The sequence below is a fragment of the Micromys minutus genome, assembly GCF_963924665.1.
Source record: "Micromys minutus genome assembly, chromosome: 29".
Taxonomy (NCBI): domain Eukaryota; kingdom Metazoa; phylum Chordata; class Mammalia; order Rodentia; family Muridae; genus Micromys; species Micromys minutus.
The window spans coordinates 15,136,620-15,162,512 of NC_137964.1; the positions used below are offsets into that span (position 1 = coordinate 15,136,620).

At 44.5% G+C, this 25,893-nt stretch overlaps 1 pseudogene across 1 annotated transcript; it reads left to right on the top strand.

The window, feature by feature from the left end:
* Nucleotides 1-23,764: 23,764 nt before the first annotated feature.
* LOC308438941 (large ribosomal subunit protein eL28-like) lies at nucleotides 23,765-24,150 on the top strand (annotated as a pseudogene). The gene has a single exon. The product of its transcript is annotated as a large ribosomal subunit protein eL28-like (transcript).
* The last annotated feature ends 1,743 nt before the right edge of the window (nucleotides 24,151-25,893 follow it).

Below are 25,893 nucleotides of genomic sequence, written 5' to 3' on the forward strand. Positions count from 1 at the left end.
ACAGCTCTGACGAGCCAAGATCAGCTGACACAAGATAAGAGGCCAAGCACACCATCAGCCACACTGTGGATGTGTATGTTTGTGGGGTGTGGATTCATGTGTATATGTATGTGGGTGTGGAGGTCAGAGGTCATCCTTCCGGGTCCTTCCTCCGCAGCCCTCTATCTTGTTTGTTAGGTTTTGTTTGTAGATTTGTGCTTACTATCCATTTGTTCGTTTGTGGGTGTGTCCTTTCTCATACAGACCCAAATAAGTCCAAAGAGGGTGTCTTAGGGTTTCTATTCCTGCACAAACATCATGACCAAGAAGCAAGCTGGGGAGGAAAGGGTTTATTCAGCTTACCCTTTCCACATTGCTGTTCATCACCAAAGGAAGTCAGGACTGGAACTCAAGCAGGTCAGGAAGCAGGAGCTGATGCAGAGGCCATGGAGGGATGTTACTAACTGGCTTAATTCCCTGGCTTGCTCAGCTTGCTTTCATATAAATCTAGGTCTACCAGCCCAGGGATGGCTCCACCCACAATGGGCTGGGCCCTCCCCCTTGATCACTAGTTGAGAAAATGCCTTACAGCTGGATCTCATGGAGGCATTTCCTCAACTGAGGCTCCTTTCTCTGTGATAACTCCAGCTTATGTCAAGTTGACACAAAACCAGCCAGTACAGAGGGCTTTGGATTCCCTGACGCTAGAGTTACAGACGACTGTGAGCCATCCAATGTAGGTTCCAGGAAATGAACTCTGGTCCTCTGTAAGGACAGCAAATGTTTTTAACCACTGAGCCATCTTGCCAGCCCCTGTTTTAGTGGTTGGTTGATTGGTTGGTTTGGTTTTTGGTTTTTCGAGACAGTTTCTCTGTATAGCCCTGGCTGTCCTAGAACTCACTCTGTAGGCCAGGGTGGCCTCAAGCTCAGAGATCCTCCAGCCTCTGCCTCCCGAATGCTGGTACTATATGTGTGTGCCTCTACTCTTGTTTATTTTTTTTAATATTATTTATTTAATGTATGTGAGTACACTGTCACTGTCTTCAGACACACCAGAAGAGGGCATCAGATCCCATTACAGATGGTTGTGAGCCACTAAGTGGGTGCTGGGAATTGAACTCAGGACCTCTGGAAGAGCAGTCAGTGCTCTTAAGCACTGACCCATCTGTCGAACCCCTGTCTGTTTATCTTTTATCTTTTAAGCTTTTTAAAAAAGATTTCTCTTTCTTTCCTTCCTTCCTTCCTTCTTTCTTTCTTTCTTTTTCTTTATGTATTATGTATACAGCAGTTTCCTGCATGAATGCCTATACCTGAAGACCAAAAGAGGGCACCATATCTCATTAAAGAGATCTGTTCTTCCAGAGTTCAATTCCAGCTTAGGACCTCTGGAAGAGCAGCTGGTGCTCTTAACCACTGAGCTACCTCTCCAACCCCACTGGCTGTTTATTTTTAATTAAAAAAAAATTATTTGTGGAGCTGGAGAGAGGCCTCAACAGTTAAGACCAGGTTTTGTTCCCAGCATCTACATCAAAACTCCAGTTCCAGGGGATCTGATGCCCTCATCTAAGAACGGAGATGTCTACCGTAGTGGTTGTAGTCAGAGGTCTCTGGAAAAGCTCTTGTGACCAAAGTGGGAGTTTATACAGAGTCACCATGAGGTGGCAGCAATTCCTCACATACATGTGAAAAAATGATTTACTCAAATTTTTAATTATTTTTACTGGCAACTACGGTTGTTCTTTATGCACTTCAACTTGGCCTGCCTTGAAACATTACTTACCCTTTTAAAAAAAAATCTTAAAACTGGGCGTGGTGATGTACATCGGAATCTCAGCACGAACATGAAATTCGTCTTCAGATTTCAAGACTAGCCAGGGTTACACGACATCTCATGTCTGAAGATAATATATTTGAGCCGTCGAGGTGGCAAGGTGGTGGATATACCTTCTGCCTGGCCTCACGAGCTGGGTTAGATCTCTGAGACCCACAGGGCAGAAGGAAAGAACCAGTTCCCATGGGTTGTCCTCTGATCTCCACATGTGTACCATGGCACACGTGTGCCCCAACACACAAATCTGTAAATAGGTGTTTGTTTGTTTGTAAAAGGATGATTAAGGAGGGCATGGGACCGCCTCTGGCTCTCACTGGAGATGCAGCAATTGCCTTTACCCACTGAGCCATCCTTCCTCTCCTTGTCTCTGTTGTCTCCGGATTGATACTTAGCTTACGCTGGAATGAAACCAATCAGCAAATAGCCAGCCTTATGAGACTGTGACAGAGAACCAGAGACAGAGCGGGTGGTCCTGACACAAGAGAAGGGCTTCAGCCTGGGAGCCAAGGACTGGGAAGATTAAGGTTGAGCAGGGGCTCCCCTTCTGACTAGGTAAGGTTGTCACCTGAACCTTCTAAGCAGTTTTGTTTTGCAACAAAGTCTCATATAGCAGAGAATGACCTTGACCTTCTGGTCTCCTGCCTCCACCTCCTGAGTGCTGGAAGAACAGACAGGCACACTAAAGCCCAGCTCTGTGTTTTAATATGTGTGTGTTTGTGTGTGTATGTTTGTGTGTATTTGTGTGTATATGCATGTATGTGTGTATATGTTTGTATGTATGTGTGTATGTGTTTGTGTGTCTGTGTATGTGTTTGTGTGTATGTTTGTGTTTGTGTGTATATGTGTTTGTGTGTGTGTTTGTGTTTGTGTATGTGTTTATGTGTTTGTGTGTATATGTGTTTGTGTGTGTGTTTGTGTTTGTATATTTGTGTATGTGTTTGTGTGTGTATGTGTTCATGTGTTTGTGTGTATGTGTTTATGTGTGTGTGTTTGTGTGTAATGTGCATGTGTGTATATGTGTACATGTGTGTATATGCGTGTATGTGTGTATATGTGTATGTCTGTCTGTCTGTCTATGTCTGAGTGTGTCTGTGTGTATGCCTACCACAGTGTGCATGTGGGGAGTGAAGACACAGGAGTCAGTTGTAACAGTCAGTTCTTTCCTGTTGTTTTGGACCTAAGACTCAGACTTTCAGGCTTTTCCGGAAGCACCATCACCTGCTCTGAATTGCTTTTCAAGACAAGACTTACATTAGAGTCTAGTCTAGACTGGGATTCACTGTGTAGCCCAGACTGGCTTAAACACCTGTAAACCTCCTGCCTCAACCTCCTGACTGTTGGGCTTCATTATTACCACTCCATAGAGTGTTCTCTGGCCTCCCTGCCCCCATTTCTCTCTCTCTTCATGTGTTCCCAGCCGGTCTTGTTTCTTCTTTCTGTTTCTCTTCTCTTTCTATCCCTCTCTGTTCCCTGTCTTTTCCTTAGTCCCAAAATAAAAATTGTCTTATACTTAAAAAAAAAAAAAAAAGACTCCATAGCAGCTGTGGTGTGGTGATGGGATGGTGTACCTTCTTTTTTGTTTGTTTGTTTTTAAAGGAATTATTTATTTATCTATCTATTTAATGTACGTGAGTTCACTATAGCTGTCTTCAGACACACCAGAAGAGAGCATCAGATCTTATTACAGATGGTTGTGAGCCATCATGTGGTGGCTGGGAATTGAACTCAGGACCTCTGGAAGAGCAGTCAGGGTTCTTAACCACTGAGCCATCTCTTCAGGCCGATGGTGTACCCTTTAATCCCAGCACTTGGGAGGCACAGGCAGGCGGATCTCCGTGAGTTCAAGGCCAGCCTAGTCTATAGAGTGAGTTCCAGGACAGCCAAGGCCTCTTAGAGAAACCTGTCTTGAACCAAAAGGGAAAAGGGTGCTTCACAGAAACATTTACATTTCTTTAAAAACACGTTTATTTATTGGGCAGAGGTACACATGCCTTAGCACTGATGTGGAGATCAGAAGACAACCTACAGAAGTCGGTTTTCTCTTTCCATCATGTGGGTTGAGGGGCTTGAACTCACATTCCCCAGCCTTGGCAGCAAGCACTTGTATCTGTTGGGCCAGCTCACTGGCCCCATGACAGCACTTCAAGCCTGCCTTTTTGCAGACTGACTAACACTGACAGTGGTTTGCTGGCGAGCTATAATTTGCTAGGTCTTTAATTTAATATAATTAAGACACTCCTGAAATTCATGCCTCTATAACAGAAGTCACCGAAATGACTCCTCAGGGACGTGACTGCCCTTGTTCCTTTCTGTCTTTTGTGTCTCTGCTCTAAAGTGGTGCCAAAAATAAGTTATTATACTCTGGGCTGCTTCTGCTTCCCTGCATTTTTTATTTTTAATAAAAAAAATTGAACCATATTTTTCCTTAATCATTTTATTCTTTTAATTTAATTTCCTTAATTCATTTTATTATTCTGTATGTATGATTATGTACCAACCACATGCATGCCTTGTACCCAAAGAGGTGGTGAGCCTCCATGTGGGTGCTGGGAATCGAACCTGCGTCTCTGGCAAGAACAAAGTGCTCTTAACTGCAGAGCCAACTCTCAAGCCCTAAGGATTTGTCGATTTTCTTCTTTTCTTTTCTTTTTTTTTTATTTAGATTTCCTTTTATAGGCGTCAGTGTTTTGCCTGCACACACCCACGTACTTACACCCACCACCTGTGCACTTGGTGCCCATCATGGACATCAGAAGAGTGTGTCAGATGCCCTGAGACTCGAGTTATAGATGGTTGTGAGCTGCCGTGTGGGCACTGGGAAGCAAACCTGGGTCCTCTTCTAGAACTTCAAGTGTTCTTCTATTGATGTTTTGCTTTTTGTTTTTCTAGACAGGATTTCTCCATGTAGCCCTGCAGTCCTAGAGTGCTTGCTAGAGACCAGGCTGGACCTCACAGAGTTCCTCCTGCCTCTACCTCCTGAGTGCTGGGATTAAAGGTGAGTAACATCACTGCCCAGCTTTATACTTTTTATGATTTTTTATTTAGTGTGTGTGTGTGTGTGTGTGTGTGTGTGTGTGTGTGTGTGTGTGTGTGTGTTTGTGCATGTTAAGAGAGGGAGAGAGAGAGAGAGAGAGAGAACACAAATGTGCCATGGTATACACATGAAGATCAAAGGACAATCTTCAGGATTTGTTTGTCTCCTTCCGTGGTAGGTTCAGGGATATGAATCCATTTCATCATACTTACGTAGCAAACGCCTTTACCTATTCGGCCATCTTGCCGGGCCCTTTTCAAAGTAAAATTCTTTTTGTTCAGGGCCTGGTGTCTCATGCCTTTCCTGCACTTGGGAGGTAGAGGCAAGAGCATCTCTGTGATTTCTGGCTAGCTGGGTCTTTGTGGTGAGTTCTAGCCAGGGCTACATAGTGAGACCTTGTTACAAACAAACAAACAAATAACACTTTTCTATTTTTTTTTTAATATACTGGAAGTTGAATTCAGGTTTTTGGTAATAGCCCTGGATCTGTGAGATACATCCTTAGCTCAAACATGATCACTTTAACCATGTTTTCTTTCTTTTATGAAGACCTCCAACATGATTTAGCACTGCCACGTTGACAGCCCATCTCAACCACTTTATTTTTTTATTTTTTAATTAATTTACTTATTATATATAAATACACTGTAGCTGTCTTCAGACACACCAGAAGAGGGTATCAGATCCCATTACAGATGGTTGTGAGCCACCATGTGGTTGCTGGGATTTGAACTTGGGACCTCTGGAAGAATAGTCAGTGCTCTTAATCACTGAGCTCAATCTCCAGTCCTTAACCACTTTGAAAACATCCTTGCATAGCTAAACCCTGTTTGGAAAAACAAACAAAACCAATCAACCAACCAAAGAACAAGCAAACCCCCTACACACATCTTTAATGTGGTGTGTGTGTGTGTGTGTGTGTGTGTGTGTGTGTGTGCATGTTTGGATGTGTAAGTGAGGGTCTCTGCCCCCTCTCCACTGTAGGAGTTCTGCACACACATGCATCTATCTGCACACGTACACATGCACATCCAGCTTTCACATGGGTGCTGGGGCTTGAACCTGGGTCCTCAAACTCACACAGCAAATGCTTTCCTGACTGTGCCATCTCCCAGCCCCCACCTTACCTACTTTGGGGCGTGGCTCTTTACAGTTAAGTGTGTGGGCTGCAGCTGTAACTCAGTGGAAGCCTTGGGTTCCATCCAAATACCAAAAAAAAAAAAGAAAGAAAGAAAAGTGAGGTGCATATGGTGTTTATAACATTCACAGCATTGTGCAAGAGATCCTCACAGAACTTTTCATTTTGCAAAACCAAAACTCAGTGTGCATTGAACAAGTCTTCCTTGCCCTCAGTTCACAGCGATGCCATCCTCTCCTGTATGAATGCAGCTCTGGGCCCTCCCTCTCCCTGCAAGCACAGTTCCACTCTACTTGTCTTTCTAAACTCATATATATATATATATATATATATATATATATATATATATATATATATATATATATATTAAACCATAATTGTGCTGAATCAAATTCACAACCAAAGTGAGGTGTAGCGGTACCCAATTGTCAACCTAGCAGGAAGATTCCTTTCTTTTCTTTTCTTGTCTTCTGAGAGAGGGTTTCTCTGTGTAGCCCTGGAACTCACCCTGTAGACCAGGCTGGCCTCGAACTCACAGAGTTCTGCCTGCCTCTGCCTCCCTTGTCTTTGCCCCTCTGTGTATTCCAGGCAACCGAGCCTGAGGGCTTCCAAGAGGTCTCCTATCTCCTGTTTCCCTCTCCTGCCTGGCTGTAGGAGTACTCTGAAGTCAGATGCTTGCCAGCACATTCACTTTTTATGGCCTTGGGAACTAAATTCAGCCCATCAGGTTCACAGGCCAAGCACTATTGCCTGCCAAGCCCTCTCGCTGACTCTTATTTTGTTTTTCTGAGCTAGGGTATCATTTAGCCCAGGCTGACTTTGAACTCACAATGTAGCCCACATTGGTCTTAAACTCCCAATCCTCCAGCCTCATCCTCCCAAAATCTGGGATTACAGGCAGGTACCATCAACCCTGGCGCGTTTACAACTGATGTTGGAAGCAATTCTAACTAAACAGCCACCGAAGGACTGTTTTGCCAAGCTGCTGCCTGAGGTATGTCATTAGCTAAACAGAAGAGAAAAGACTGTGCAGAGGAGGCTAGGTGGTCTTTCCTTTCTCATCTGAGATTTAAAGTATCTTTGTTAGAAACTGTACAGGGAAATACAAGCTTGAAATGGAAGTAGGAGGAACTAGAGGGAATTCCAGTCACCTTCAGCGGGATAATGAATTTGAGGCTATCCTGGGCTACGTGACAGCTTGTGTCTAAAAATTAAAATAATGGGCTAGAGAGAGATGTCTCTGTGGTTAAGAGGTCCTTACTGCTCTTAAAGAGAACCTAAGTCTTGTTTCTAGCACATACATGACCTTTCAAAATCATCTATGGCTCTAGTTCCAGGGTATCTGATGTCTTTCTGCCCCCTGAGGACCCTAGGTGTGCAAGTGGCACACTGACATTTATTCAAACATTTTTATACATTTTGAAAACTTAAAATAAACCCAAATAAGGCAGGTGGTTTAGCTATCAAACCTGACTGGAGTTACATTCATGGAACTTCAAGGGTAAAGAATACCAACTCCTAAAATTCCTCTGGTCTATACACACACACACACACACACACACATACACACACACACTCATATACTTAAAGAGATTCACATATACACATAGTCACATAGACACACACTCATACACTTAGAGACACACACAAAGACAGACACACACACACTAACACACTCATACACTTAAAGAGAAACAGATACACACAGTCACAGCTACACATACACAGATACAGTCACACACTACACAGATACACAAAGACACACTTGCACACTCATACACTTAAAGAGAGACAGATACATAGTCACACAGACACACCCTCACACATACACAGAGACGTACAAAGGCATACACACAATGTAATTTTTTTAGAATCAAAATAAACAAATTAAGTAAAAAAAAAAATCTCCATTTGGACCAGAGTGTACCCACAAAGAGGTTTCTCACCACACAATGTCAAGCTGAAACCGGACGTGAAACCAGACATAAAAGAACCCAGTGGGAGCTGGGGTGGGGCCTAGCAGTGCGCTTGCCTAGCAAGCACAGGCCTGAGGATCATCCCCAGAGCTGCACAACAAAACAAAGGAAAGAGCACTTTAGAGATCAAAACCCTGGGTGCAGGTGTGGGAGGAGGCCCTGGGGCTCCAGGCTGAGGCCTGGGAAACTCACAAAGCCGATTCTGGTTCAGCCGGTTTACCTCAGAGGGGTTTGTCTCAGCCCGCCTCCCTAATGCTCTCCTTGGCTCCCATGCCAGGTTGGCAATGGGTCAAGAAAGGTTAGATCTGTACAGAACAAGAGAGCAGGTACCCTTAAGAACAGCAACAGGAAGCCAGCTAAAAAATGTCCTATACCTACTCCATTTTGGAGACCACTATGGTTTTCTTTCTTCTTTTCTGCTTTTTAGTTTGTTTTTTTTTGTTTGTTTGTTTGTTTGTTTGATTGGTTGGTTGGTTGGTTTTTGTTTTATTATCTTTTTTTTTGTTTTGTTTTTTTGTTTGTTTGATTGGTTGGTTGGTTGGTTTTTGCTTTATTATCATTATTATTATTATTATTATTATTTTGGTTGGTTGGTTTGGTTTGGTCTGGTTTTCGGTTTTTAGGGACAGGGTTTCTTTGTGTAGAGCAGGCTGAGCTGGAACTCATGAAGTGCTGGGATGGAAGTCATGAGTCACCACTGGCCAGCAAAAGTTGTCACACACACACACACACACACACATACACCTGACACCCCCTCCCCTGTTTTTTCTGTGTTACTGTGTAACTGTGAAACTCACTTTGCAGACCAGTGTGGCCTCAAACGCACAGAGATCTGCCTCTTGAGTGCTGGGATTAAAGTCCACTATGCCGAGCCCTCCTCCTTGCCTTCTTCTTCCTCTTCCTCTTCCTCCTCCTCCTCACCTTCTTCTTCTTCTTCTTTAAGATAAGATAGGGTCTCATGCAGTCCAAGGTGGCCTCAAGTTTGCTGTGTAGCCAAAGAAGACCTTGAATTTCTGAGCCTCTGACATCTACTTCTGAATCCTGTCATTACTGGCATATGTCACTACATCTGGCTTTTGCAGCGCTAGGATTTGAACTCAGGACTTTTTCATGCTTGCGAGTATTCTACCAACAAAGCTGTGTGCCCCGCCCCCACTCTGTGTTCCTGCTCTAGACCCTCAGAAACCATGTCTACTCAAAAGCCTTTACTCCTGACTTGGGTCCCTAGGGCAACAAAAACAGGCCCAAAAGCCTGGACTTTCTGCCTTTAATTTGCTTCAGGTCACATAGAATGCCAACCACTCAAGGAGCGTCTGTCTAAAAAAAGTGTGTGTGGGAGGAGGGTATCTAGGGACAGTGATAAAATGGCTCAGAATGGCTCAGTAAGTTAAGACGCTTGGTGCTAAGCCTGAGGATCTGAGTTTAGTCCCCAGGAACCATATGGTAGGAGAACCAACTCTTCAAGTTGTCCTCTGACCTCCACGTGTATTCCTCCCCCCCTAAATAAGTAAATGTATTAATAATAATAGTAATAATAAGCCACAGTGGGAACCTAACCATCTTGTCTCTCTTCAAAACGGGAGTCCCAGAGATGACTGAAGGACCATACTGTCCACTGTTTTATTCTTCCTCAGTCAAGGTGTTTGTTTGTTTGTTTGTTTGTTTTTCAGGACAGGGTTTCTCTGTATAGCCTTGGCTGTCCTGGAACTCACTCTGTAGAACAGGCTGGCCTTGAACTCACAAAGATCCACCTGCTTCTGTCTCTCAGGCACTCTGTGCCGTCGTCACTGTCCTGCCCTCCAGGTTTTACTGTGTAGCTCAGGCTGGCCTCCAGTTTGCATCAGTCACCCTTCCTGACGCTGGGGCCCTTCCATGCCTGACTACTCTCAGCTCTTACAGCATCTCTGCCCAGAACCTCTAAAGGCCCCCGGCGTCCCAATTACCCTAAACCACCAGTTGTCTTTGGTCCAGGGAACAGCAAACCTCACTGAGAGATCCCACCATGATGAGATCATACCCAAGAAGAAGTACTCACTTCATGGGAAGAGCCTTGACCCCTCAAGCAGCAAAGACATCTTCAGAAACCTTGCAGAACGAGAGTAGAGCTCTCGCTCCATCCCCAGTTCTTCATGTTTAAACCTAGAGCCCATTCAGTACCCCAAAAATGGATTTGGGGAGTGGCTCTTTTGTTTATACTTTCCAATATGGAATCTCTTTTTCTCTGCTTTTCACAGTTTTTCCTCTTCCTCCTCCTCCTCCTCTCTCCCCCGCTATAATTTTTGTTTATTGATTTTGTGTATATATGCATGTGCACACGTGTACCATAGTGCTTCTGTGGAGCTGAGAGGATGGCTGGAAGGGATTGCTTCTCTCCTGCTATGTAGACCCCAGGGATTGAACCTAAGCTGTCAGTCTTGGCTGCAAGCACCTTTACTCACTGAACCATTTGATAGTCCTTATTTTTCAGGCAGGGTTTCCTGTAGCCCGGGCTAGCCTTGAACTTGTGGCTAAGGGTGACTTTGAATTTTTAATCACCTTCCTGAGTGCTGGGATTACAGGCACCAGCTACCTCTCTCGGTTTGTTAGTGTCACTGAGAATGGAACCCAAGATACTGTATGAGCTAGGCAATACTCTATTGGCTTCTTCTTTTCTCGTTTTTATGTAGCCTAAGCTGCTCTTGAACACCTAATCATCGGGCCTCAAGCTTCTGCATACTGGGATCTTATCTGTAATAAGCATAGTAGGACAGGTGGTCAAGCCTAATCTGTTAAGTCAGAGATGGGGCTTCAGTCATAGAAGGCCAGCTACTTTCTTCTGCACTGTATACTTAGCTCCTGGGTAGAAACCATGGCTGGCTGCCTTGGCTGGTAACTGGTATTCCGGCCAGCATGGGGATGAGTGTAAGTCATCAACCTGGTATCCCTGGGTTGCTAAGTGACATATGCAAATGGGGGCTGACCTGAGGCTTCTTTAGGGACTGTCCCTGATTCTTAAAGCATTTGTTTGTTTTTGTTTTTCAAGACAGGATTTCTCTTTGTAGCTGTGGCCATCCTGAAAACTCGCTCTGTAGGCCAGGCTGGCCTCGAATTCAGCCATCTGCCTGCCTCTGCCTCCTGAGTGTTGAGATCAAAGGTGTGCACCACCACCACCAACCCTTTTATGCCTTCTTATGGTGGGACAATGGGCTAGACCATCTTTCCCACCTCCCATTTTATTCCTTGCTATGCAATTGATCTGGATAATTTAATTTGATAAGCCAGGGCTGGAGATGTGGCTCAGTTGGTAGAGTGCTTAGCTAGCATGTGAGAAGGCCTGGGTTCGAGTACCAGCACTGCATAAACCTGGTGCATGCCTGTAACCCTAACACTAAGAAGTAGAGAGACAGAAGGGTCGGAAATTCAAAGTCAGCCAGGGTTTCATGCAAGTTTGAGGATAGGCCAGGCTACATGAGATTCTGAGATGACTATTGATTATAATCAACTTGGTACAGTCTAGAGTTACCTGGAAAAAATCTAAAATCATCTGAAAGATGAGGCTCTGGGTGTGCCAGTAGGAGGTTATCTTGATTATATCCAAGGGTCTTGGGACAATTACTATGGAATTCATAGAGATCCACCAGGCCTGTGCCTCTGGACATCTGCGATTAATTCAAAACCAGCCACCACAAGGAAGGGGCCGTTTTAACATGGGCAGGACTATTCCCTGGGCAGCAGACCCTGGGCTGTATAAATGGAGCAAGACTGCTGGTTACCAACATCAATTTCTCTGCTTCCGGGTTGTGGATATGGTGTGGACACTACTTCAAGGTTCAGATGTTTTGATTTCTCCACCATGACCTTTACAACAGTCTTTGTTTGTTTTTGTTTTTCAAGACAGAGTTTTTCTGTGTAGCCCTGGCTGTCCTGGAACTCACTATATAGACTAGGGTGTCCTTAAACTCACAAGATCCACCTGCTTTACCTCCTGAGTGCTGGGGTTAAAGATGTGTGCCACCACCATCCTGCCTGGATTCATATATTTTTATTTTTTTAAGTTCTTTTTTGTTTGTGTGATTATTTTTTAAACATTTATTTATTATTATCTAAGTACATTGTAGCTGTCTTCAAACACACCAGAAGTGGGGCATCAAATCTCATTACAGATGGTTTTGAGCCACCATGTAGTTGCTGGGAATTGAACTCAGGACCTCTGGAAGAGCAGCCAGAGCTCTTAACCACTGAGCCATCTCTCCAGCCCTGTGTGTGTGATTGTTTTGTTTTTTTAAGATTTACTTATTTATAGAGTTCACAAGGCCCTCGAATCACAAACCAATCATGGCAAAGCCCGCGAATCACAAACCAATCACTTTAAATTATCTAAGTACGTGCTTTCTAGACTATCTAAGCCCGCGTTCTGGGGACCAATTATGTTAAACTATCTAAGCCCGTGCTCCATGGACCAATCAGTTCCCTATAGTCTCGGAGGTCTGTATTTGCGCAGTCTCCTGGGTGGGGGTGACAATGGCAGTCAGGAGAAGTCACTAGGGTGGGGGGAGGGTGTTTATATGGTGCAAGTAGTTTGCAGAAGCCAGATAAGCGGTTAAGTCAGCTTATCTCCTGTTAACTTACTAGGCCCGGATTGCATATCCAAGGGCCTGTCCTTTCACCCGGTTTCATACGGAAAGCAGGCTCTGAAACAGCAAGGAGTGTGACCTTATATCTACTTACTGGCAGAGAGCAGGGTCTGGAATTTGAGTTATTTAGGGGTTCTTAGGTGCGGGGGTTAAGGCTCCTTTTGAGTGAGGTAGCTTGGGGTCCTTGGAGGGGTTAGGCTATATTTTTATCATTTCACTGGGCATTTCACATCCATAAAGTAGGAATTGGGGCTCTGCACCAGGCGCTTTTTTTTGTATTTCCTCTTCTCCTCTTCTGAATGAAGGAGATTCTTTGTGAGAGGCATGTTCTCATAGGGAGGTTGTCACCATTGGAATGCAGTTTTTTTTTTTTCCAGTCTGCTTTTATACTATTCTAGATACATGCAAAGAATAGGGAAAGTTCTAGGTCAAAGACAAACTGTAGGTTTGTGTTAAAGCAATATATGATTGGACGGAAAGAAATGTAGGCGGGAAAAGGTCTAGGAAACAGGAAGGGAGGGAGAGGGGAGGGAGATGGAGGTTGAGGTGTATGTTGCTCTCAACAAATATCTAGCTTTGATAAGGTTGTTATGATTATTTCTTTGGTTTTCTATGGGTCTAATTTATCTCATATAGATGGGCAGCTTATATCTTTGTTCATTGGTTGTAAGCTTATTGTGTAGAGGGTTTGTGGTTTGAGAATTTAACATATAAATCTGTTTGATAAGTTAATGGATGTGGAGTCATGTTTATACTGGGCAGTGGAGGAAAGTGAGTGAAATCAACATGCTGGAGGCAGGGTGCATAGGCCACCTGAGACAGAAGCAGCAGGGACAGTGGAGTGAACCGCCCCTGAGTTCTTAGGGGTGGCATAAAGCCAGCAAATTAGAGATCCCTATAGTGCCAGATCCCCACCCCCACTAGTTGGAGTCTTTTATCCGCACTAGTGAGAGATAAAAGGCTCCAACCCTTTTTAATATTTACCGAGACAACAATCTAATCAAGGAACAAACAAACCATAAACAAAGGGCCCAGGATTACCAGTATTCAGGGTCTCTAGGATCAAAACACAAAGAACACAATCCTCAGCTGTATTCATCTTGAGTCTTGTCCTCCCTAGCCCAATGTCAAATTCTTGGTTGAGCCTACTTCCTTTGTTCTGGCCCAATGTAAACATTCTTGCCAAAGTCCTTGAGGCACAGGAACTCTCCTCCGAAAATGAGGCTACTCAGAGGATTTAAAGACATTTTTTTTTTGTTTTGTTTTGTTTTTTTTAAATCTATTTATTTATTTATTTATTATATGTACACTGAAGCTGTCTTCAGACACCAGAAGAGGGCATCAGATCCCATTACAGATGGTTGTGAGCCACCATGTGGTTGCTAGGATTTGAACTCAGAACCTCTGAAAGAGCAGCCAGTGCTCTTAACCGCTGAGCCATCTCTCCAGCCCTAAAGACATTTTTTTAAGTTTAATTTTATTTCATGTTCATTTTTTCTCTTTTTAGACTGCATATACATTTGTGTGAGCCCTGGAACTAGACAGTTGTGAGGTGCCATGCGGGTGCTGGGAATTGAACTCAGGTCCTCTGGAAGAACAGTCAGTGCTCTTAACTGCTGAGCCATCTCCCCAGCTCCGGGGGATTGTATTTTTCACAGGTCTGTTCCTGTCATTTCTTTTTGCTTCCCGGTGACCATGAAGTGAACCCCGCTGCTATACCACAGGCCCAGGAACCATGGAGTCAGCTGACCATGGACCAAACACTCTAAAATGATAAAGCAAACATACATTTTCCTCCGATATCCTGTGAGGATGATGGATCCATCACTGACTGACAGAGAGCAGTGGGGGTGAGGGGGATGCATGGACAATTAAACCCAGGATACCCTCAGGTGCCTCCTCCCATCTTCAGAATACGTGGTTGCTTCTTCATGTGTACTAATCTGTCTGTCTGTCTGTCTGTCTATGTCTTTGTCTTTCTCTATCATGTGTACATGTGTATGCACACACACACACACACACACACACACACACACACACACACACACCAGGCTGGGTATGAACCCAGAGCCTTGCACATACAGGGCAAATGCCCTGTGGTTGAGCCACAGCACCAGACCCTCCATAGGGGATTGGGATGGCAGGCTGTTCAAGACAGGGTTTCTTTGTGTAGTCCTGGCTGTCTTGGAACTCACTTTGTAGGACCAGGCTGGCCTCAAACTCAAGAGATCTGCCTGCCTCTCTGCCTCCTGAGGGCTTGAATTAAAGGCACATGTGACCATTGCTGGGCAGATTTACTTATTTTTTTATTTTATGTATATATATGTTTTGTCTGAAAATGCATGTATACCAAATCATGCACGTCTGGTGCCCACAGATTCAGGGGAATGGGAGTTACAGATATTTTTGAGTCTTCATGTAGGGGTTGGAAACTAATTTTGGTCCTCTATAACAACCACAAGAATTTGGTTCTAATTTGCCAGTTTTAAAGGTCGAACCCAGAGCTGGAGAGATGGCTCAGTGTTTAAGAGCACTTTGACTGTTCTTCCAAAGGTCCTGAGTTCAATTCCCAGCCACTACACGGTGGCTCATCTGTAATGGGATCCAGTAACCTCTTCTGGAATATCTGAAGGCAGTGACAGTGTACTCATATACACACAATATGTAATTCTTAGAAAAGAAAGAAGGAAGGAAGGAAAGAAAGGCTGAAGACTAGGTGTAATGGTGCACACTTTTAATCCCAGCACTCAGGAAACAGAAACAGCAGGATCTCTGAGTTTGAGGCCAGCCTGGTCTACAGAGTGAGTTTCAGGACAGCCAGGGCTGCACAGAGAAACCCTGTCTCAGAAAAGCAAACAAAAGAGAGGAAGAGAAAGAAAAGAAAAGAAAGGAAAAGAAAATCAGAAAACAAAGCAGCCTAAGCAAACCTTGAGCATCAAGCCTGTGAGTAGCCTTCATTCTTCCCTGGACTCAGCGTCAGCTCCCTGACTTCCTTCCACAATGAACTGTGACCAGAGTGTGCAAGCCAAACAAACCCTCTTCTCCCCAATAGCTTCTGGTCATGATCTTTATCACAGCAATAGAAAATGCATTAAGACAGAGACCTTATCTAGAAAGAAAAAAAAAAAAAAAAAAAAAAAGGCAGCTTGGTTGGGCCTCTCTGAGTGGGTGATGTAATCCTCTTTGGAAATGGAGGCTGGAATGACAGGCATCCAGACCAGCCTGTCTGCCCCACACTTCTAGGCTGGCACGGAAGGACCATTGTGGTCCAGGCCAGAGTCCTTCTCTCCGTGACCTGCACATGGAGGCTATGAATAGTACCTACCCTCAGCATGTGACGCTTCTTCCCTCTGTGGGCACAGAGGCACTTCTATGTGTGTGCACACACATGTGCGGCATATTTGGGTGGACACACATACACTCTACCATGTGAGTGCGTGTGGAGGCCAACGGCCGGTGACGGGTATGGTCCTTAATTGCAATTTCACGATTTTTTTTTTTTTTTTTTTTTTTTTTTTTTTTTGTTTTGTTTTTCAGGCAGGATCTTACTGGGTAGCCCTGGAGGACCTGGAACTCGCCATGTAGATCAAGCTGGTTTCAAACTCACAGAAACTGGCCTGCTTTTGCCTCCTGAGTGCTGGGATTAAAGGTGTGCACCAGTTTACCCAGCTTCACCTTAAAATCCATTTGTTGCTCGGACCTTTAATCCCAGCACAGAAGGCAGAGGCAGGCAGATCTCTGAGTTCAAAGCCAGCTGATTGAGTGAGTTCCAGGACAGCCAGGGCTACACAGAGAAACCCTGTCTCACTGTCTCAAAAAAAAAACAAAAAAAACAAAAACTGTTTAGTTTATGGTGTGTGTGTGTGTGTGTGTGTGTGTGTGTGTGTGTGTAGGCATATATGCTATGGCATACTTGTAGATGTCAGAGACAACTTCATGGAATTAATTCTTTCTCTTTTCACCTTTATGTAGGTCCTGGGAATCAAACTCTGCTTGGCAGGGCTTTTGTAGCCGGAGGCTTAACCCACTAAGCCATCCTGCCAGTCCTACCTCCTTATTCTTATTTTTTGTTGTTGTTGATTTTTTTTGTTTTTTTGTTTTTGTTTTTGTTTTTGTTTTTTGTTTCGAAACAGTATTTCTCTGTGTAGCCATGGCTGTTTGGACTAGCTCTGTAGACCAGGTTGGCACTGAATTCAGTGAGATCCACCTGCCTCTGCCTCCAGAGTGCCAGGAAACCCCAGGAACACACGCATGCACACACACATACACACGAGCACGTGCACACTATTCTTGAATACAATCATTGTCTTCCAGACTCTCCGTTTTCTTTAACAGTCAGTGGTAAGGCCTCCCTCAAGGCTTGGCTCACACCAGGTGTGACGCTGTGTCTCTGTAATCCAGCATCGGTGACACAGATGCTGACGGTGCTGAGCTCCCAGCCAGCCTAGATCGTTTAGTTCTCTCTGTCCACCATGTGGGTTCCAGCACTAAATCCAAGCCACTAGGCTTGATGGCAAGTGCTCGCTGAGTCATCTTATTGGTCTAGCCTGGACAACTTAAAAAAAAAAAAAACAAAACACTGAAAACAACAACAAAACCCCAAAAACAAACTAAAATGTACCCTTTCCCTGGGCTCTGTATTCTTCTCTCCCTTATGGCCTCTTCTTTTTCTTTTTCTTTTTTCTTTTTTTGTCAGTGTGTACGCATGTGTGTAGTGTCCGTGTACAGCCCGTGCGCTGTCTGTGTGTTGGGATTCTGTAAACCCCACCCCTCAGTTACCTAGCAACAGCCAGGTATACCCCACCCCTCAATTACCCAGCAGTGGCCAGGTATGCTCCGCCCCAGTGACCTGACACTATAAAGGAGCTGCTTGACCCCCTCCTCTCTCTCTTGGCCTCTCCTGCCCTTGTGCTTTTGCAGCCTTGCTCTCCCATTTCCCTTCCCCCCTCTCTCCCACGTGCTCATGGCCGGCCTCTACTTCTCTCTCTCTGCCTCTACCACCCTCTTAACTCTCCCATGACCTGAATAAACTCTATTCCGTACTATACTGTTGTGTGGCTGGTCCCTCAGGGAAGGGATTCCCAACGCATCTCCCTTGCCCTCAGGCCTCGCCGCACCTCCATGGGCCATATGCCCCCCACTCTCTTCATCCTTCCCCTAACACTGTGTCCTTGAGAAAGAGGAGACCAGCAGATTGCCTGCTTTTACCATTTGCTACTTTGTTTACTGAGCCAGGGTTGTTTACGGAACCTCCATCTACGCCGACCGCCAGCAATTCCGAGCGGTCCTCTGGAGCGGTCCTCTGGTCTTCGACCCAGGTCTTTGGTGGAGCTGATATGAGGGGTACTCACAAGGCCACACCCCGCTTTTCAAGGTTTTTTTTTTTTTTTTTTTTTTTTAAACCTCAAGTCCTTCATGTTTACATAGCCGGAGCTCTTACCCACTCTCTTCTACCCCGCCCCCTCCTCTTTGTCCGGATCTCCAGCACAGCCCTAGCTAGTCTCAAATTCTATCCTGCCTTAGTCTCCTAAGTCCTTAGGTTACAGGCCTGGGCCACCACAGCTGGTTTCTCCATGAAATTTGAGTACAGCCCATTTGAAAGGGGGCCAGCTATAGATCAAAGAAGGGACTGTGGCTACCAACTTAATTAATTAATCAGTGAATTAATGAACTTTAAGACAGGGTCGTATAACCCAGGCTGATCTTGAACTGGTTATGTAACCACAGATGGTCTTGCATTTCTGATCCTCCTGCCTCTACTTCTTGAGGGCTGGGAATAAAGGTATCTATCACCACTTCCTGCTGCGTGGTGCTTGGGATGTAAAACGAAGGGGGTGTGGCTTATAGTGTTAGCGGAGCATGCATAAAGGTAAATCCTTCGTTATCTCTGGTGGTCCATGCCTATAAGGCTGGCACTTTAGAACTAGAAGCAGGAGGATCAGAAGATAAAGTTAAAAAAGAAAAAAAGTCTTCAGCTAGTGGGTGAGCTGACGAAGGTCAGCAGGAGTGACATGAGACATGTTTCAAAAACGGAGAGAAAACAAGGACAGGCAGCTCCCAGAACAGCTCAGTAGGTACAGGCGTTTGCTGTCAAGCCTGACATCCTGAGTTCGATCCCTAGACTCCCAAAAATTCTCCTGTGGCTCTGACCCAGGTGCTATGGCACATATGTGTCCAGAGACCCACATGTACATAAACAAATAAATGTAATTTGGGGATGGAGAGATGGCTCATTGGTTAAGAACACTGGCTGCTCTTCCAGAGGACTTGGTTTAATTCTCAGCACTCACACGGCAGCTCACCACAGTCTGTAACTCCAGTTCCAGAGGATCTGACATCTTACACTGGCACACATGCAAACAAAATGCCAGATCACGTTAAATAAAAGACACAAAACAAAAACAAACAACAAGCACCACAAAACAAGGGCTGGTGAGATTGCTTAGTTCAGTGCTTCTCAACCTCCCTACTGCTGGGGCCCTTTAATACAGTTCCTCATGTTCTAGTGACCCCCAACCATACAACTACATTGTTGCTGGAATTTTGCTACTATCTTGAATGGTAATTAAGTATCTGATATCTGTGACACACAGGTTGAGAAGCATTGGCTGGCCTTACTTGGTAAACACACTGTCACACAATCTCCTGAAGACCTGAATTCAACCCCTAAATCCATGGGGGGGGGGGGGGCAGAGAAGACAAAGACATAGATGGTGTTATCTGTCTGTAATCCCAGCACACCTATGGCAAGAACCACCTAGAAGCTCTCAGCCTGGAGTAGGAAGCTCTGCAAAAATGAGAGACTATACCTAACAAGGCGAAAGGAGAGAACTCCAGAAAGTTGACTCTGACCTCCACACAATGTACTATGGCATGCCCGTGCTCCCCATTCTCACATGCAATACACACACAAACACACACACACACACACACACACATACACAGTACACTCTCACATACAAACATAAGCTCACACACACATATACACATAACACGCACATACACACAAGCTAGATAAATGCAAAAGAATCTGGTCTAAGGTGTGGGGCCTGGAATGAAGGCTGAGTGATTAAAAGTACATGCTGTTCTTTTGTTTGTTAGCTTTTTTCCAGCTAGGGTTTCTCTGTAGTCCTACCTAACTTGGAACTCACTTCGTAGACCAGGCTGGCCTGGACCTCAGAGATCAGCCTGCCTCTGGATTAAAGGCTTGCACCAGCACTGTCTGACCCTGCCGGCTTCTGTTGTTTGGTGTCTGTTTGTTCCTTTTTCTCTTGTTTGTTTGAAGATAGGCTATCTTCTTGTTCCCAGGCATTCATCTTTACAGGGGTGAGATTACAAGCATGTACCACTAAACTAGGCTAAAAGTCATAAACTGGTGCATTTACCAAATACAGGTCATAATAGCTTCAGGTATCTGGGCTACAATGAGCAGGAAATCTCTGTTAGACTTGATGCTAATTGGCTAGCAATTTTAGCCTTAGGGTTGGTGAAGTTTAAAAGTATGGTAAACCTGTAGATACAACCTGGACTTTATCTATTAGAGTTTAGGTAATCTAGGAAAGTTTAGGTAACTGGCCCAAGATAAAGGGCCTAGATACAGCCCAAGATAACTGTGGTTGCAGACCTACATCTCTACCACACATATCTAGACAGCTGTTAGTCCCTAAGAGATTCAGTTCATGTTGCCCAATGAAATAGAGAGTGTCCCTGCCTGCCACAAGGGAGATAGATCTCTTCTCCAATGGGGAGGTAAGTCATCTCTCGGGACCAGCGAGATGGCTCAGTGGGCAAAGGGGCTTGCTGCCAAGTCTGAAGACCTAAGTTTTTTTCCCCCAGAACTTACATAAAAACAAAACAAAATCCAAACAATTAAACAAACAAAGACCTAAGTTTTTTCCCCCCAGAACTTACATAAAAACAAAACAAAATCCAAACAATCAAACAAACAAAAACTGCCTTTAATAAGATTTCCTTGTAATCTCAGTATACGAAAGACAGAAACAGACAGATCCCTGGGGCTCAATAGCTAGCCAGCTAAGCTGGTTAGGGAGCCCCAGGCTAATGAGAGACCCTGTCTCAAAACAAAACAAAACAAAAAAAAAAAAAAAAAAAAACAAGATTAGCCTATATGGTAGGGCATATCTTTTTTTGTTTGTTTGTTTCTCTGTGTAGCTTTTGGCCACAGCTTGGGAATTCAGTGTGTAGACCAGGCTGGCCTAGAACTCAGAGATCCACCTGTCTGTGCCTCCTGAGTGCTGGGATTATAGGCATGTACCACCAGTATGTCTTTTATCCTAGCACTTGCAAGGCTGAGGTAGGGTAGCTCTCTGTGAGTTCAAGACCAGTCTAGACTACTTAGTGAGTTCCAGGACAGCTAGAACTGTGTGGTGAGACTCTGTTTCAAAAACTCAAGCCAAGCTGAACCAAGCAAAAACGAAGTGGGTAGCGCTTGAGAAACAATACTGGAGGTTGGCCATTGCCAGGGAATCTAAAGCCCTCTTTTGATCTCCAAGGGCACCAAAGTACATATGTGATACACATACAAACATGCAAGCAAAACACTTATATACATAAATGAAAGAAATCTAAAAGTGTTAAAGGCTTATTTCATTTCTGATTATGCATATGTTTGTGTCTTTGCCTGTGGGTATGTGCACATGAGAGACCAGGTGCCCAGGAAGAGCAATGGAAGATGTCAGAGACCCTGTAGCTAAAGCTATAGCTTATATAAGCAGCCTGGTGAGGGTGCTGGGAATTAGACTCAGATCTTTGGGAAGGGCTGGATTTGATCTTAATTGCTGAGGAACTGAGGGAGGGTTTGAGCCCTCTTGTTTTTATTTTTCTTTATAAAAAGGTTTTTGTTCTTTATCCCTTAAGCCATCTTGCAGGCCCCTTATTTTTACTGTGTGTGTGTGTGTATGTGTGTGTGAGAGAGAGAGAAAGAGAGAGAAGAGAGGGAGGAGAGGAGAGAAAGAGGAGAGAGAGAGGAGAGAGAGAGGAGAGAGAGAGGAGAGAGAGAGAGAGAGAGAGAGAGAGAGAGAGAGAGAGAGAGAGACTGGTTGATTGTCTATATGGTGTAAATCAGAGCATAGCCTTTAGGAGTTGGAGTTGGCTCCCCCCACTCCTTCTACCATGGGGGTTTCCTGCTTCAAAGCCATGTTGTTAGACTTGACTTTACCCACAGGGCTATCTTGCCAGCTTTTTCTATGTTTTTACATCTTGCTTATGAATGAGATGTGTTGATGCTCTTCTGTAATCCTAGGAGGTGGAAGGTCAGGAATTCAAGGTCATCCTTGGCTAGGCAGGGAGTTGAAGGCTAGCGTAGGCTTCATGTGCCCATATCTGTAACTGGACTTTTGCTATTTTGTGGGCTCTTGTTTCTTCCACCCTCCTCCATCCCTTTCTAAATTCCCTCTCAACCTCCTAACAGACATGACAGACAGAAGATTAGAAGGGAAAGGAAAGAGATCTGTGAATAAAGTCAGGGGTCAGAAATGGGGTGACATATTGTTAGACTACTTCTTGCTAGTTAGGGGTATTGAGCTCCTTGGGACAAGTTTGATCTGGATATCCAATTTCTTTTCTTTCTCTCTTTCTCTTTCTTTCTTTTCTTTTCTTTTCTTTTTTTTTTTTTAAAGAATTATTTATTTTATTTACATGAGTACACTGTAGCTGTCTTCAGACACACCAGAAGAGGGCATCAGATCCCATTACAGATGGTTGTGAGCCACTGTGTGGTTGCTGGGAATTGAACTCAGGACCTCTGGAAGAGCAGTCAGTGCTCTTAACTGATGAGCCATCTCTCCAGCCCCCCAGATATCCAATTTCTTATCATTTCTTCTTTGAGCATGAGTACTTAACAAACTGTGACCAACAGCAACAGACAACAACCAGCCACTAACCACCAACCCCGCGTCTTGGTACTCTAGCATTTACCCTCCAAAATGTTCCCAGAATTCCAAATGTCATACAGTCACAGAAACTACCTGCTGCTGGCAAAATCACGGCCCCATCTCCACCCACAGCAGGACACAAGTCATAGTCGACTAATGAGAAGCAGTCCCATATCCTCATAACCTGGGAATAAAACAAAAACATATTCTTATAACATTGTTGTATGTGTAAGGAAACTAAAATTCAGACATTCTTGCTATACCTATCTTAACCCAAATAAGTTCTGCTTGGCTCAGAGTAGCTTGAGGGACTTTCTGGGGCTTTTCATGGCCTGATGATTCATTTCCATGTCCAGAGCATCCAGCCTGGGAATGACATCTGCCCTCTGGTCATACAGTAATTGTCTCTCTTATCAGATCTATCTAGCCTGGAAGACTTTCATTTTTCACTGGCTGCCTTCAAGGAATTTGTCTTTTCCTAGAAAATGGCTTTAAGTTCAAGTGTGTAGATGTCATATCTTCTAGCCAAGGTGAACTGTATTAAGAACACTGACTCTCTGGCTTTTGTTATTTTGCATATGTATATGGTAGGCATGTGTTTTGTGTGTGTGTGTGTGTGTGTGTGTGTGTTCATATACATATATGCATGCGTGTGCACATGGGGGCCAGAGGTAACACTGAGAGTTTTTGATTCCTCGCCACCTTATTTATTGATACAGGCTCTACCAATTGATTCCAGAGCTTGCCAAATCACCTAGCTTGCTCAGGGAATTCTGTTACAGGGATCCACCTGCCTCCCTCTGCCTGGGATTAAGGACATGCGCTGCCAACACCACCACCTGACTTAAACCTTATTTATTTATATTTATTTTTGAGACAGGGTTTCTCTGTGTAGTTCCAGGCTGGCCTCGAACTCAGAAACTTGCCTGTCTCTGCCTCACAAGCACTGTGATTAAAGGTTCGTGCCACTACTGTCTGATTGACAACTTTTTCTTTAAGTAAAAACTCTCAATTAGAAAGCCAGGCAGGATGGGTAGACATCTGCAATCCCAAACATTGTAGAGTCTGAGGCAGGAGGAGCGAATGTTTGTTTTCCTGGGTTACAAAGTTGAATATGAGACCAGCCCGGGCGATTTAGCGACACCCTGACTCAAAAGAACGTGCAAATGATGGATTGAGATAGCTCAGTGGTGGATTGATTGGTTGCTTTGCCTAACATGCTAAGAGGCCCTGGGTTCAATCTTTAAATCTAAAAAAACTCTTTCTGTCTCCGGCCTCCATAGGGAGAGGAGCCGCCACCATGTCCGCGCATCTGCAATGGATGGTCGTTCGGATTCTCAGGCCTCCAGTTTCTTGATCGAGAGGAATAAGCAGACGTACAGCTCGGAGCCCAATAATCTGAAGGCCCGAGACTCCTTCTGCTACAACGGGCTAATTCACCGCAAGACCGTTGGCGTGGAGCCCGCCGCTGATGGCAAAGGGGTCGTGGTGGTTTTGAAATGCAGATCTGGTCAGTGAAAACCTGCTACTTCTTACGTGAGGACCGCCATCAACAAGAATGCTCGGGCCACCCTCAGCCGCATCAGGCACATGATCCGAAAGAACAAGTACTGCCCTGATCTGCGTATGGCCGCCATCCGCAGGGCCAGTGCCATCTTTCGAAGCCAGATGGTGGTGAAGAAGTAATGGACCTTCCCACCAAGAGCTCCTGAGCCCAACACCCCAGAAGCAACAAAGAGTCCACTGACTTGTTGATCCACCAAAACAACAACAAGAAGAACAAGAACAAAAACCGAAAAACAAACAAACAAAAAAACTAAAAAAAAAATTTTTTTTCCCTCTAAGATCTAAGCACTGGGCATCCGTAGAGACTTCAGACCTGGCACTGGGGGGTGCACACTGCTTATCCCAGAACTCAGAGGCTGGCGAAGTTTGAGGCTAGCTCCGGGCTGCAGAGTGAGACCCATTTCAAAGCCAGAACAGAACAAGGGCATCTATGTAACAAGTCCTCTCCGGAGAAGATTAAGAGCGTCTGAGAAAAAAAACCATTTCATGCTGTAAGAGACGGTTACATAGGAACCAGCCTGGACTGGAAAATGTAAGAGTTACCGTGCAGGCCCTGCCTGCTCACAAAGAACCTTGAGTACATTTCCAGCAGTGGAAAAAGTTGGCTGAAGATCAAGGTTGACATCCGAAGCCACAGTCTTTCCCTGTCCTGGAAGTGGGCAGGAGGGTATGGACAACTGAGTAGTTCCCTGTATGGATGTTATGAGACTATATTGTTATGAATGGTTTATCAATATTATTGCTACTGTTACTGAATACAAGGTATCAGGTATCCCTGCTTGACTTCAGATTCTTGGCAGCAGGGGACAATGTTGAACTTGTCTTCTGGCCTCCATTTCCCATGGGCTGGGATTACAGATATGTGGTACCCTTTATGTTTTATGTACTACCTAAACCATGTATGTATCTATGTATATATGCAGTGCTGAAGGTAAGGGTCTGTCTGTGCATGCTGGTAAGCACATTATCAGCTAAGCTATGTCCTGGCCTTGAATATTGCTTTATTATCACCTATTTTCAATCTTTTGTATCTAGTAAATAAAAAAACAAAAACTTTGTAATGTTATTTGTTGTTTTGAATCACAGGGTGCTATCATCTAGACCTGGCTGACATGAATTCCCTACTTGGACAGTCTGTCCTCCAGCTTGTTTATCTATACTCCGGCCTCCACCTCCTCAGTGTTGGAATGTCAGGCGTGCAGACCCTACAGAACTTTCATCCTAAGCACATATAAGGAGAAAAAAAAATATCATAGTATGGATTGATTTAAGTTTGGACTGATTTAATTTCAAGCATGAACCTTCGAACATAGGAACATAGTCTCTGCTGCAAAGGAGCAGGACTCCTGTTACAGGCTTATGGAATTTGATTACGTATTCCAAAGATCAGTGAAATCCGAGTGCAAAGAGAAAGTTGTTCTTTTGACAACTTAATGAATCGCTCTGGACAGAGCAGACAAAGTTGAGTCACAATCGGATTAGGCAAGGAAACGAAGGGTGTAAATATTGTTAGGGGGAAATCGTAAAACACACACACACACACACACACACACACACACACACCAAGAAACGTAGGCGGTTTCTGTAATCAGATTGCTTCCCAGGGATCTTTAAAGACTCCGTGGAGTGCAAAGAAATCCAACATGGAGATTCTAGATGAGGCTTTGTGGGTGCGGTTTCATACAAGAAAGTCGACCAGGGAACGCCAATCCTTGAACCCGAATTCAAAGGCAGGGTTTTGGAACTACATCAAAAGAGTGGCTTGCACGGAAAGTTTTCCAGCTAGCGACAAAGAGGCTGGAAAAAGCCTTGTGGCCGCCACCTACGGAGAAGCAACGGGTGGGGGAGGGCGCCCGAATATTC